This window comes from Cavia porcellus, unplaced genomic scaffold (genome assembly GCF_034190915.1).
Source record: "Cavia porcellus strain 051 isolate PalLab524CR breed Dunkin Hartley unplaced genomic scaffold, mCavPor4.1 scaffold_12, whole genome shotgun sequence".
NCBI classification, from domain to species: Eukaryota; Metazoa; Chordata; class Mammalia; order Rodentia; family Caviidae; genus Cavia; species Cavia porcellus.
The window spans coordinates 4,640,859-4,653,529 of NW_026947495.1; the positions used below are offsets into that span (position 1 = coordinate 4,640,859).

The 12,671-nt window shown below is 35.8% G+C and overlaps 1 pseudogene; it reads left to right on the forward strand.

Annotated features, from left to right (window-relative positions):
* Positions 1–9,509: 9,509 nt before the first annotated feature.
* Positions 9,510–10,026, forward strand: LOC100723137 (ferritin light chain-like; annotated as a pseudogene).
* Positions 10,027–12,671: the final 2,645 nt, after the last annotated feature.

A 12,671-nucleotide genomic window follows, 5' to 3' on the forward strand; every position in this document is an offset into this window, starting at 1 on the left:
GTTTTTATACGCTCTGCTTTATTATGTTCTTCTGCATACCGTGCAACACATACAAGGTAATATTTTCTATATCTGTTTTCTTATCAGTTTGTCTTGACAAATCACTCACTACTAGTTCTCAGAGTTCTTGCACATTTTTTAGCAGTTTCAAAGCACTCCTTTAAGTGGATGTACTATAAACTATCCAATCATCTTTCAATATATAAATATTATAAGTTTTGAAATATTTTGAAATTTTAAACAACACTTCAAGAAATAATTTTGGAAATATGTGTTTCCAAGGCACATTCTATATGCACATCTTCAAGCTACATTCTGAAAACATAATTAATGAGTGAAAATACAGGCGAATATGTAGTTTTATAAGGTCATAATAAACTTCCTTTCAGAATGATTACTGGCCAAAGATACTTTCCTATCATGGCACAAACTTCTCCAGTGGAGTATTTTGAGATATTTTGCTTTGTTTTGTTTTGTGATTACTTTATGTTATACAGCATTTATAGAACATATAATATAAAGAATATATAGAATATAAGGAATATATAAAATGTATAGTATATATGGAAAGTAATTGGACAGAAAGAGGAGAATTCCTGTACAGTCCCTGGTTCATTAGAATCTCTTCATTACGAGTCCCTTCTCTAGCAGAATGTACATGTACTATAATTGAGAAACCTATCTTGGCACATGATTATCATCCAGAGTCTATAATTCACTAAAATTCATTCTTGGCATTATATAATCTATAGGTTTGAACAAATATATAAAGACGTGTATCCACAATTATAGTATGGGACAGAATGGTTGCACTGACTTAACAATACTCAGCATTCTGCCTGACCTTCCTTTCTTCCCCCTCAGGCCCTGGAAACTGCTAGTATGCCATATAGTAGGAACCCTACCGTACGCAGCATTTTCAGTCTGGCATCTTTCACTCAGTAATAGACACTTAACTCTTCCCACATATTTTTATGGCTTGATAGTTCATTTCTTTTAGGGTTGACTGATAATCCATGGTCCAAATGAACCAAGATTTATCCATTAAGCCACTAAAGAAAACCTGTGATGCTTCCAGTTTCGGCCAATTAGGATTAAGTTTGCTCTAAATAGAGCTTGTAGGCTTTTTACAAACAAGGTTTTCAACTCATTTGAGTAAATACTGAGAAGCAGATTTGCTGGATTACATCTAGTTGCTTGATACCATCTTAACACCAGCTAGTCCAGCAAGGTGCAATGATACATCAGTGGATTTAAGAATATGCAATTTATTATGAGTGACTTTAAATATTTTCTCAAAGTCTGGATGCCTGTATTTAAATTTTATCTTGCGAACTGAGCATACATATATTTTTCATATGTTTCTATCATGTTATTTCTAAAACACTTGTCCCTCAGTTTTTAAGACATTTTAATATATAAAGATAATAATAACCATTTACTTGTCTTCAATGTGTGTTGCAAATATGTTTTCCCATTTGTCAACTGTGTTTGAATTTTGAAATTTTTATGGCATGTGATATTTTCACTTCTATATTGTTAAAATACATCAATATTTTCTTTTATTGCTTTTTGATTGACTCATAGAAAGTATTTCTGTATGCAAAGGTCATTAAGTAGTTTATTCATATTTTCTCTTACCTTGTGTATACTTTGACTCTTGTGTCTGTAATTTAGTTGAGTTTTATTCTTGTGCATTGTCTTAGTTACTTTTCTTATTGCTAAGACAAAATACTGAACATTCAAAGTTAAGAGAGGAAAGATTTGTTTATCTCACAGACCGTAGAATTTTTAGTCCACAGTCAGCTGACTCTGAGATGGAGTGGCTTGGCTGAGGAAAGCAGTCATGGTGGGCAGGAGGTAGCAGAGCAACACGAGGGGAGTGAGAGGGGACAAGCTTCTTTCTGTCCCTCATTTGGGAAGCACACTACCTGCCCCACACTTCCAGCTCCTCTAACCCCAGAACTGCACGATGACTTAATCACACAACTCGAGAGTCAGCCTGTGATTGCATGAAGCTTTGGGGGGAATATTTAGACACAAACCATAACATGAACGGTATAACTTGTGAGTGCTGGTTTATGGATTTATTCCAAATGGTTATCTTCTTCAGCACCACTGATTTAACAAGCGATCTTTCCCGCTTAGATTTGCTTTTTTGTTTTGTTTTGTTTTTTGCTTTTTTTTCACTGCGTAGTTCAGGCTGGCCTAGAACTCATTATTAACTGAAAGTGGTCTCCCCACATAGATTTGAGATCACGTGGTACCTACCACGTTCTAAATTTCCATATAAATCAACTCCATTTTAAGTTCTCTATTCTTTATTACTAGTCTGCTTATCTGTTTATGAATTGATGCCAGAATTTTTAATTACAGACATTTTATTGTGTATCTGATAATAACAAATCACCATAGTGATATTTTCAAATTGATACATACTTTGTGGATAATTTTACAACATTATTCATCATAATTTCATACATAGATTTCCAAATTTATAAAATTTATGAATTAGCTTACTGATTTCAGATATACAATTTTATGTCCGTCTCTTGGAATTAGTTTTATACATCCTAATTATTTATTATTTATCAAATGTAATTTATTCTATAAAAATAATTTTATTGATTAAATTTTATTTTCTAAATTTTTAATGTCATAATTTTCTGAATTGCTATATGGTGGAGATATAATCATTTAAATAGCTTTGCAATAGTTTAATGGGTTTATGTTTTTAACATTAGAAATTTTGATCCTTTTATGAGTTCTACATGTAAACATACATCATTCTTACATATGCTTTTATGAGAAATTTCTAGATATTTCTTATTTTTTAAATATAGTCCAAAGTATCTTGTAATGAATTATGTCAAATAAAAGTGTCATTAGCATTAAGTAAATTTGATAAATTTGTCATATCCTATTAGACATTGATCAGGAATGTAATTTTCAGTTTTATTAATTTGATGAGGCAGTATCTATTTTAAACTGAATAGTTTTGATATCTAAAATTTCTCACGATACTCATTACTTTTACTTACTTGACTTTATATTGTTCATGAATTTGTCTAGTTTTCATAAATTTTACTATGTTCATTACAATTTTTAAGTTTTGAACATTTGTAAAGTTCCTACAACTTTGTACTTTATAAATCTGATATTCTTCCAAAACTAAAAAGCAGCTCTTTTACTTAAAATATGTGTTTTTTCATATGTGTTTTACACTTACATGCTAAATACGTAATTTATTTTTAAACTAAGGCTTCATTCTTGACACTTCTCAGTGAAAATTCTCCAGCCCTGTTTTAAAGTTTCATCTTTTTAGCTTCTACTGGAGTCTCTTGCACATGTGAGTAATGTGAAAAGTTTATTACCATGAATTTTTTCAATTTTCTATTAATCTAGATTTCCATCTTTAGCTTACTCTTAATTTACCAGAGGTTAACTGTCTGCCTTCCTTTATTATCTTTTAAGAAATATGAACTGTGTCAAAGTGTATACCCTTTGCATATATGTTCCCCTTAACAAAAGTGGCTGATCCCATCAAGTCAGTTTAGAAATACCCCAAGTTGTTCTTTCTAGACAAGTCATACTAGTAATTTGCTGCTCTGTTTCCCGTTAGTTCAGGGTCCCCAACCTTATCTCTGTGGATCTCTAAGATGGACTTAATGCGGTTTTATCCATAAGTTTGAGAGAAAATCTGCCTAAGACCAGCTCCAGTGAACACTCCTATCAGAAGGAACAATCTGTGTTTTTGAGGATCATGGTATTTCTGAACTGAACACTATGTACTTTTCATAGGACTGAAAATGTCATATTTTCAAACTGACATTTTCAAAATCTGCAGTGATAAGCCAAGACTGTATTCCAAGGTGAAAATACCGTGCTACAAACACTGGGCTCAAGAAGAGATTGACAGTTGTCTGAATTTTTCAGAAGGTGTACGTGTGTGTGTGTGTGTGTGTGTGTGTGTGTGTGTGAGAGAGAGAGAGAGAGAGAGAGAGAGAGAGAGAGAGAGAAGAGAGAGACAAGGAGGAGAGAAACAGAGGATGGACTTAGGTGATGCTTAAATTCACACAAAAAGAACAATACTTGGAAATGTTAGGTAATCACTATCCCATGTCATTAAAGAAAACTTTCTCAGGCACCTTATCGATGGAGGCAAAGAACACTATGTTCCATATAAAATAAACCAGTGTAAGTATTTTAGCATTTCAGAATTTGTTACTGGAATTTTTATGTTTATCAATGTGCCATAGAATAATATGTATTGTTAAAGTGACACCATACATTTCTTTAAGTTTTTACAGGGTAGAATTAGGTTTCTTATTACCTCATCTTTGTAAAGGTAACTAGACTTCTACAAATTTAATCATACAGTTTGGGTGAAATCATTCATTTCATTCACTCATTCAGTTGTATATATTCTTTGAAACATTTTATTCTTTTGTTAACCCATTTACTATTTATACCCAAATGCATCAACAGTTTATCTAAGAAGTAGAAATACAGTTGCTTTGAATGACTGATTCTTTTTCTAACACGTTCCCTAATGCTGCCCATGGCTCCCACTGGCCTTCTCTCTTCCGGAGGAGTCTTTGGCTAACGTGATGTGACACAGTGAACATTAAGTAAATAAGAGCAGCTTCCATTTATGTTGCGGAAATGCAGTTTGGGATATGCCTAACACTTCTGAATATGATAATGGAATGATTCTATATAAGAATGTTATATTTAATACTACTTTCAAGCAGAAGGTGGACTTTTTCAAGAAAAATTGCTATATTCATGCAATATTCCTTTAGGACACAGATCCAACAAAGAGATCGCAGTGGCTAAAAAAGGGCACATTTCTATAATACTCAACTACTGTCTTCTTCTCTGCAATTAATATGCAAGGATTAAGAATTATTTATGATCAGTGAGAATTTTCCTAATGCCATAAACTCTGTTCCCAGACCATGTGGGTCATGTAGCCTGGCTGTCCCTAGCGATCCATTTATGACCAAGCTTAAAGATTGATCCCAGCTGCTTAAAGAGGGAAACCTATTGTGAAATAAACTCCATAAAACTCAAGATTGTTATCAACAAATGTGTATGGTGATTATTTTAGAGGACCATCTCAGTGCAATTCAAACATCATATTATTTTGCAGTATGTTTTTCTTTGTGTTTCTTTATAAAGCTCTAGCTTAAAGAAAAATTTCTATATAGCTATATCCCTAGAGAGTTTAGTTCTATGAGTGTATGTTATATACAGACCGTGCTTCAAATCAGGTCATGCTTTTTTTATAATTTTAAAAATGTATTTGGTATTAGTACACGTTTGCAGTATATAATGCCTACACTCCTTGTGTGGAGCTGGCACATTTTTGAGGCACAACTGAGTTCATTTTATCATCACTTTCCCCTCTGTTTTTTCCCTTTTCTTCCGTATCTCTATCCCCTCCCTGTTTGAGAAACATCTCCCTATTTTCTGTTAGCTTTTACTTTGCTCTATATTTATAATCTGGTTTTCTCACATTAGATAAAGTGTGTGACATTTAACCTTGTGTTTTTGATGTGTGACACTTAATATTACAGCCTCAGGATACACTCATTTTTCTTACAAATGATTCACGTTTATCTTTCTTATAGCAGAATAGTACTGACTTGTATATAAATACTACATTTTTTTAACCATTCATCTATTGATGGACATATAGGCTGCTTCCAAGACTGAGCTATTATGAACTGAAGCACCTGTTTTTATGTTAAAAAGGTAACAGGAAAATCTGTTTATGTAATATCTACAGCTTTTTTCATGCTAAAATAGTAACATTGAGTAAAATAGTAACATTGAGTTAAACCAAAATTGTGTATTGAAATTGAAATTGAAATTGAAATTGAAAACATTTTGTCTGTCCTTTATAGGAAAAATTGTTGCTACTATTCAACATGATGATAAAAATATAAATTAAACATTATTCCATATAAAAACTCCATATAGCATCAGGGATATTACTTCATGATATAAACAAAATGAAATATTAAAAACAAGGTGTGCATATGTGTATACATACTATACTACAGAAACAATGAAGAGATATACATTCCTAGTAAATAAGAATCCTACAGATCTTTCCCTCATTGGAAGAACAAAAGATATACTTTCAACGAATTATCACAGTGTAAAAGATAGGATGCAGAGGACATGTAAAAAGAGGATTTAAACACTGAAAACGTTATCACAATAAAAATAGTGTTGACTAGGGCCACGTCATTTGTGCATATACATTGATCAATTAAATATAAAAGTGAAGATAAAGATACAGTCTATGCAAAGCACAAACCTTTGGATAAAATTCAAGCTTACTAAATTTAGCACAGGAAATAAAATTTAAGTACTCTGTGCCCTTTTATGGACTCTTTTTCTTTTAGCTACCTTCCCAATACCTAAAAAGTGATTTTGATTCATGTTCTAAGGTGTCTGGGAACAAACACAGGAAGGGCAAAACAAACAACAAGAGAACAAGAAACATACTTGAGGTGCATTTAATCAAATGGAAACATGAATGAGGATTGTGTTTTTTCTGTTATAATGTGATTGTTCATGTCCTTCAGAGTATCCTGAAAACACAGCCAGGGAAAACCCAGGCCAAAGAAGGCAGAGAATCCCACGGAGTCAGAAAAAGCAGCATTTCTTTGCAGACATTTAAATGGTGGGCATGATCAGGAAATAAGAGTTTCACAGGTTTCTGATTGTTGTGAATGTCTGGTTATGGGTGCATATAGTACCATGTCAGTTTCATTCTATGGTGTCATCCATGTGCTACTTCATACCTTGGAATAAAGTTATGGCTAAACTATAACTTAAAAATCATTGTGTAAATTAATAATTGCTATTGCATGTCTCAGAATATAAGTTATAACTAAACTATAATTTAAAACTGCATTGTCTAAACTAATAATTGTTCATTCTTTTCCCTCAGGTTTTAGCTGCCCTGTCTGACATGTTAACTCCTCATTTATCAACATTTGTCTGACCGCACATGATTATACCTTGGTGTTAAACTCTATGTACGGCCTCTCTTTGCCTCATCATATAGTGTACTCCCTTTATGATAATTCTGGAAGATTACTAATTTTCTTGGCTCCTACTTCACTGATTGAGCTATACTATTACTCTGACACTGTGTCCTATGTTTCCAGTATTTTATAAATTGTAAGTCAGTTTAAATTATAAATAGCAGGCCAAGGAAAATGAAATTTCTTAAATACCTTTCCAAAAGAAAAAAACCTTAAATTTTTATTTTTTTTATTTTTCATCTTTTTGAGACAGTGTCTTGCTATGCCATTCAGGCTGGCCTTGAGTTCACCTTATAGCACAGGCTGGTGTAGAACTCGCAAGGGTCCTTCTGTATCAGCCTCCCAAGGGCTGGGATTACAGGCATGCACAACCATGCCTGGCTTCTAAAAGACAAAAAAAAATCAAATCTTATTATTAAAGTTCTTGGTTACAAACTATAGAAACTGACCATGATAATGTAAGAATAAAATAGATTAGAGGGTGATGTAACCTGGAGAGTAAGATGGCACAAATGCTCCTAACAAAGAAAGACAAATATATCTCAGGGTGGAAAGAGGCACAGGCCAGGTCACACCACATGAACCATCTTATTAGGTATCTTTCCTTGGTACTATGCCCTTGTTACTGCCACCCTTAAAGGCCCAAGCCAACCACATCTAGATTCCTGATCCTGATGACCTTGCCATGCTCCTAAAAACCCTTACTGCCACTGTTGTCCTTGTTCTTGCACCAGGATTGACACTTAACTACTCTTGGGTAATGTAAGTGTTCCACAAGGATGCAAACTCCAGAGTGGGTGCATCTAGTGGACCTGGGTGCTTCAGTTGTCAAGAATGGAAGATGGGATTTGTAAAGCAGGTTTAAGCATCCAACATTTACTCACATTCAGACAATAAAAATGGAGCAATGATCTTCAGAATTGTCTTCAGAAAGGTAGTTTCATTCATTGCTTCTCCACATCTACAGCAAGCACCAACATTGGAGTTGTGATACGTAGGATAATGATCTGTAAAGATAACCACATGCTAACCTCTGAATATATTGCATGTGTTATAATACATGGTAAATGGGGAATAAAGTTATGAATAGAAGGAATATGGCTAATCATCATCTCTACGCATAGATTAGTCTGGATTCTCTAGGTCAGTCTAATGTTATCACAAGGGAGCAGCAGAAAGGGAGGTCCCTAAGCTTCAGAAATGGTTGAAAGCCTGGATGCAGAACCATAAGAATTATCTGTAGAGGCACAATTCCAGACAGAAATATGCAGATGCTTAGAAAGCTTTGCTGTATATACTGATTCATAATTTTTGAGAGTGGAGGGTCAAGTAAAATGTACTATTTTTAAGTCATTTTAAGGAAATTAGTTCTTGCATCATGTTTAAAAGATCTTAATGAAAATGGAATACTACTAACTATCCCTTCTATGGCATTTCCATGTACTTTTTAAAAAATAATGATTTTCTACAAATTTCAGTGGAAATAAAAAAGCATGGAGAAGATGGTTTAAGAAATTTGAAATATGAATTACTCTTATCCAGTTTACAGAGGAACATCTAGTGCCTGGCTGCACAGACTGTGCTATTTCCATGAAGTAAAGGGGAAGTGTATACCCATCCATTATAGATTGTATTCAGATGTCCCCCTAAAGTCCTATGTGATTTCAGGTGAAGCTTTTTTGGATGTGATTGGATCTAGGATGTGTGGATATGGATCAAGTGTGTGGATATGAAGGCTCCACCCTGGGTGTGGGTGGCACCAATCAGTGGGTTTGTAGCCCGGATGGCACATTAAAGGATAGATGGAAGGCAGGCATAGCTGCCTCCAGCCAGCACTGCCGTAGACTGCTTCTCTTCTGCAATGTCCCTCTTTCATGTCACCATGGCTTGGAGCCAGCCAGTTGTAGACTAAAACATCTACAAACTGTGAGCTGAAATAAACCTTTCCTCCTTTAAATTGTGGGTGTCAGGTATTTTATCCCAGCAATGAAAAAGTGACTGAAACTGTATCTTTCTTTGATACAGCGTTCAGGAAATCTATGAGATGGTCTGAGGACTGAAATCGGGGAATGAGGAAAGCAGAAAAGCACATTAGCATACATGGTCTAATCTGTCAGGGAATGATTAAGGCAGTCATTATTCTGCTGTATGAATTGTCTTAAAACATCTTTACCTGGGGTTAGCTTTAATAAACTTTGTATTTGTGGGTACACATCTCATTTGTTTTTCAGAAGTATTATGGTATAGCAGCATATCCAGAGATCCCATGGCTCTGTGTCCCACTTCAACACTATTTTGATGTAACAGACCCGGGAACTCCCTTTTTTCATCTTCCATTCACCTTCCAGGTACATATTTTGGGACTATCTTCTTGACCATCTCCTCCTTCCAGGACCAGCCAACACCATTCTTCTGTGGGTAGCACCTTATTGTTGATCAGACATGACCTCTCAGATTCGTCAGAATTATTCCACAGAGGTGGAGACTGCTGTGAACCCCTTGGTGAGCCTGCACTGTGGGCCTCTTACACCCACCTCTCTCTGGGATGCCACTTCGACTGTGATGTGCTCTGGTGAGAGTAGGTCATTTCTTCAGTGAGCTGGCCAAGGAGAAACACAAGGGTGCCGAGCATCTCCTGAAGATGCAAAACCAGGGCTACGGTTGAGCTCTCTTCTAAAATGTGCAGAAGCCTTCTGAAGATGAGTGGAGTAAAATATTGGACGCTATAGAAACTTCCTGACCCTAGAGAAAAACCTGAACCAAGCTCTTCTGGATCGTCATGCCTTGGGCTCTGCCAAGACAGACCCCCATGTCTGTGATTTCCTGGAGAACCACTTCCTAGGTGAGGGGGTGAAGCTGATCAAGAAGACAGGTGACCACCAACTTCCACAGGCTGGTAGGCCCCCAGGCAGGGCTGAGCAAGTGCCTCTTCAAAACGCTCACCCTTTTGCATGACTAGGAGGCCCCAGAGCCTCACAGCCTCACTGGCATCAGGGCTTTGGCCTTACTCTCTCCCTCCAGTCGCTAGGCAATTTTCTTACCTCTTTGGAGCCCCCTCCCAAATCTTGGACCAAAAGAAAATAAAGCATTTTGCAAAAAAAATATTATATATGTATATAGTGGTGCTTTGAAGGAACTTGAGGAAAGTATTAATTTTCACACCCATAAAGGATGGGACCAGATCTTATTGATTTCTGACTATGAAGCACTTTAGAAAGCCACCTGGAATATATGAGGCCTAGTAAAAGACAATTTAATGAATGAATATCGGAAAAGAAAAATTCCACATGGAAGACAACATGCACTTGTAGAGGACTACAATTCTGGAAGAGTTTGAGGGAGTGAGTCATGGATATTTCTCCGTCCAACAGTACAGGCTTCTAAACAAATTCCACACGTATGTTGCATTGTCTAACATAAATCTAACATCAGATCATGTAGATAAATCAATTGTATCATCCTTTTTGCAGACAGATATTCCCTGAAGATGCAGTACAAATAATATCCATTTCTTCTTCCCCAGGTCTTCAAAGATACATAAGATGGAGCATGAAGAAATTTGTAGAGGAAGTGATTGAATAATAGAATTTTAAACTACTTTCCAGAGGTTTTCTGAAAGTGAGCACAGCTCTCTTATTTTGCGTTGGGAATAGTAGCTCATTCCTTTTGGGTCGTGAGTTATATAGTGAAGAAAGTAGCTCATTTTCTGAGTTTCAGTGCCTTACTTGATGGCTGCCTACAAAACCTATTCCTTATTTCTTTGGGCAGTAATCACAAGGTTCAGATTCCAAGCTGGGGAATACAACGTATTTTTTTAATTGCATCGGCTTCTTGAGAACACTGCTGGCAGTGCATGGGACCCTTTGAAATTGCCTGTCCCTCTGATTTGTATTTTTTTTTAAATGCGTGATAAACTATTTGGGCTGCAGTGCTATTGTACATCGTAATTTCCACTTGACTCATTTCTTAAATAATGAGTATTTTATATTCATGTAATCTACATGGGAAAAAAAAAAGACTACCACCGTACAACTGAGGGAAAAAAAGCTCCTAAATGGAATTTACACAAATTTTAATCTCAGTGCTGGAAGGGACAGCCAGGCCACTAGACCAACTTCCTACCCAGTGCAGGAATTTCCTCCATAATGAGCCTGAGCAGAAGTAAGTCAACATCTGCTTGAAAGCTCTTGGTGACAAGTCTATTACCACTTCGTAAATCAAATCACTTTGTCACTGAACCACTCCAATTCTTTAAACATCTTTTCTCACACTGAGTTGAAATCTGCCTTCTCACAGTTCTTACACCAGTAACAGATCTGTTTTTGGAGTGGCAGGGAATAAATCTGACCCCTCTTAGCCCAACAGCCTATAAATGATTCTCACCTTGCAGCTTTTTTTTTTTCATTTTTCATTTTTCCATACTTATATGCATTTTTAAAACTATTGCTATTCATTGGTCACAAAAGGTCATTAGTGAATGTATTAATGGATGTCATCATCTTTCAGAATAGCTTATTAGTGTTTATTCTTGCTTGTCAGAGGAACATTACTACCCTATCACTGCAGGCTCTGCTCACCTGAAAATTTTTGTTAGTAATCGGTACATGTTGCTTCCCAGCTCATGAAGAACCTTACAGTTTATCAGTTTCTCATTTTTGCCTCAGATATTTTAGAAGACCATCAATACCCTCAAGACCAATACTGTCTTAATTTCTCAATTTGTCTTGGTTACTTTTCTTTTCTTGTTGAGACAAAATACCTGACACCCAAAATGAAAGAAGGAAAGCTTTATTTATCTTACAGGTTTGGAGATTTCAGTCCATACCCAGCTGGTTCCGAGGCAGAGTGGCATTGCTGAAGGGCAGCCACACGTGGCAGCTGGAAGCGACAAGAGCAAACAGGGTTAAAAGGTGGAAAGCACTCCTCCTTCCCTCCCCTACACTGTGTGCCACCCCTGGAAGGGTGCACCCGCCAATGCCAGCACTAGACAATGTACCAGTCACAAACACTGGGATTAGTTGCCTGCATGACTGAATGAGGCTTGAGTGGACATTTAAACAAACCACAACACAATTATACTTGAGGAAACTGACAGTCAAAGAGACTAAGAAATTCGTCCAACTCCCCTCAACCAATTTTTCTTCTGACAGCAAAGCCTTGAATTAATTAACGATGTTGTTTCTCTTAAATTAAAGATCAATTGAAATTGAATTGTTTTTAAAACAAGTGGGTGTCAGAGAGGGTTTTTTCCTTTCTTCTTGTTTGGTGTGTGTGTGTTTTCATTCTTTGATATAGTGGCAGTAATATAATATATAACCTTATCGTTCTACTTCCAAATACAATTATAAATTCAATTCTTGCACTAAATCTATAAGATTCACTTTACTTATGTTTTATATTTTGAAAACTGACACCTAGAATTTCTCAGAGTCACACTGGCAGTAACTGGAAGTTCTCTGAGTCTGTTTCTTTCTACTGATCACTGTAGTTTTTTGATTAGTGCCTGCTTCTTCTTTGCATGTAACAATGTATTCTTCTTTGTTACTCACTGAATATTACAGATGACACATTATTGAGGTTCTGGACTATATTTTCTTTCTACAA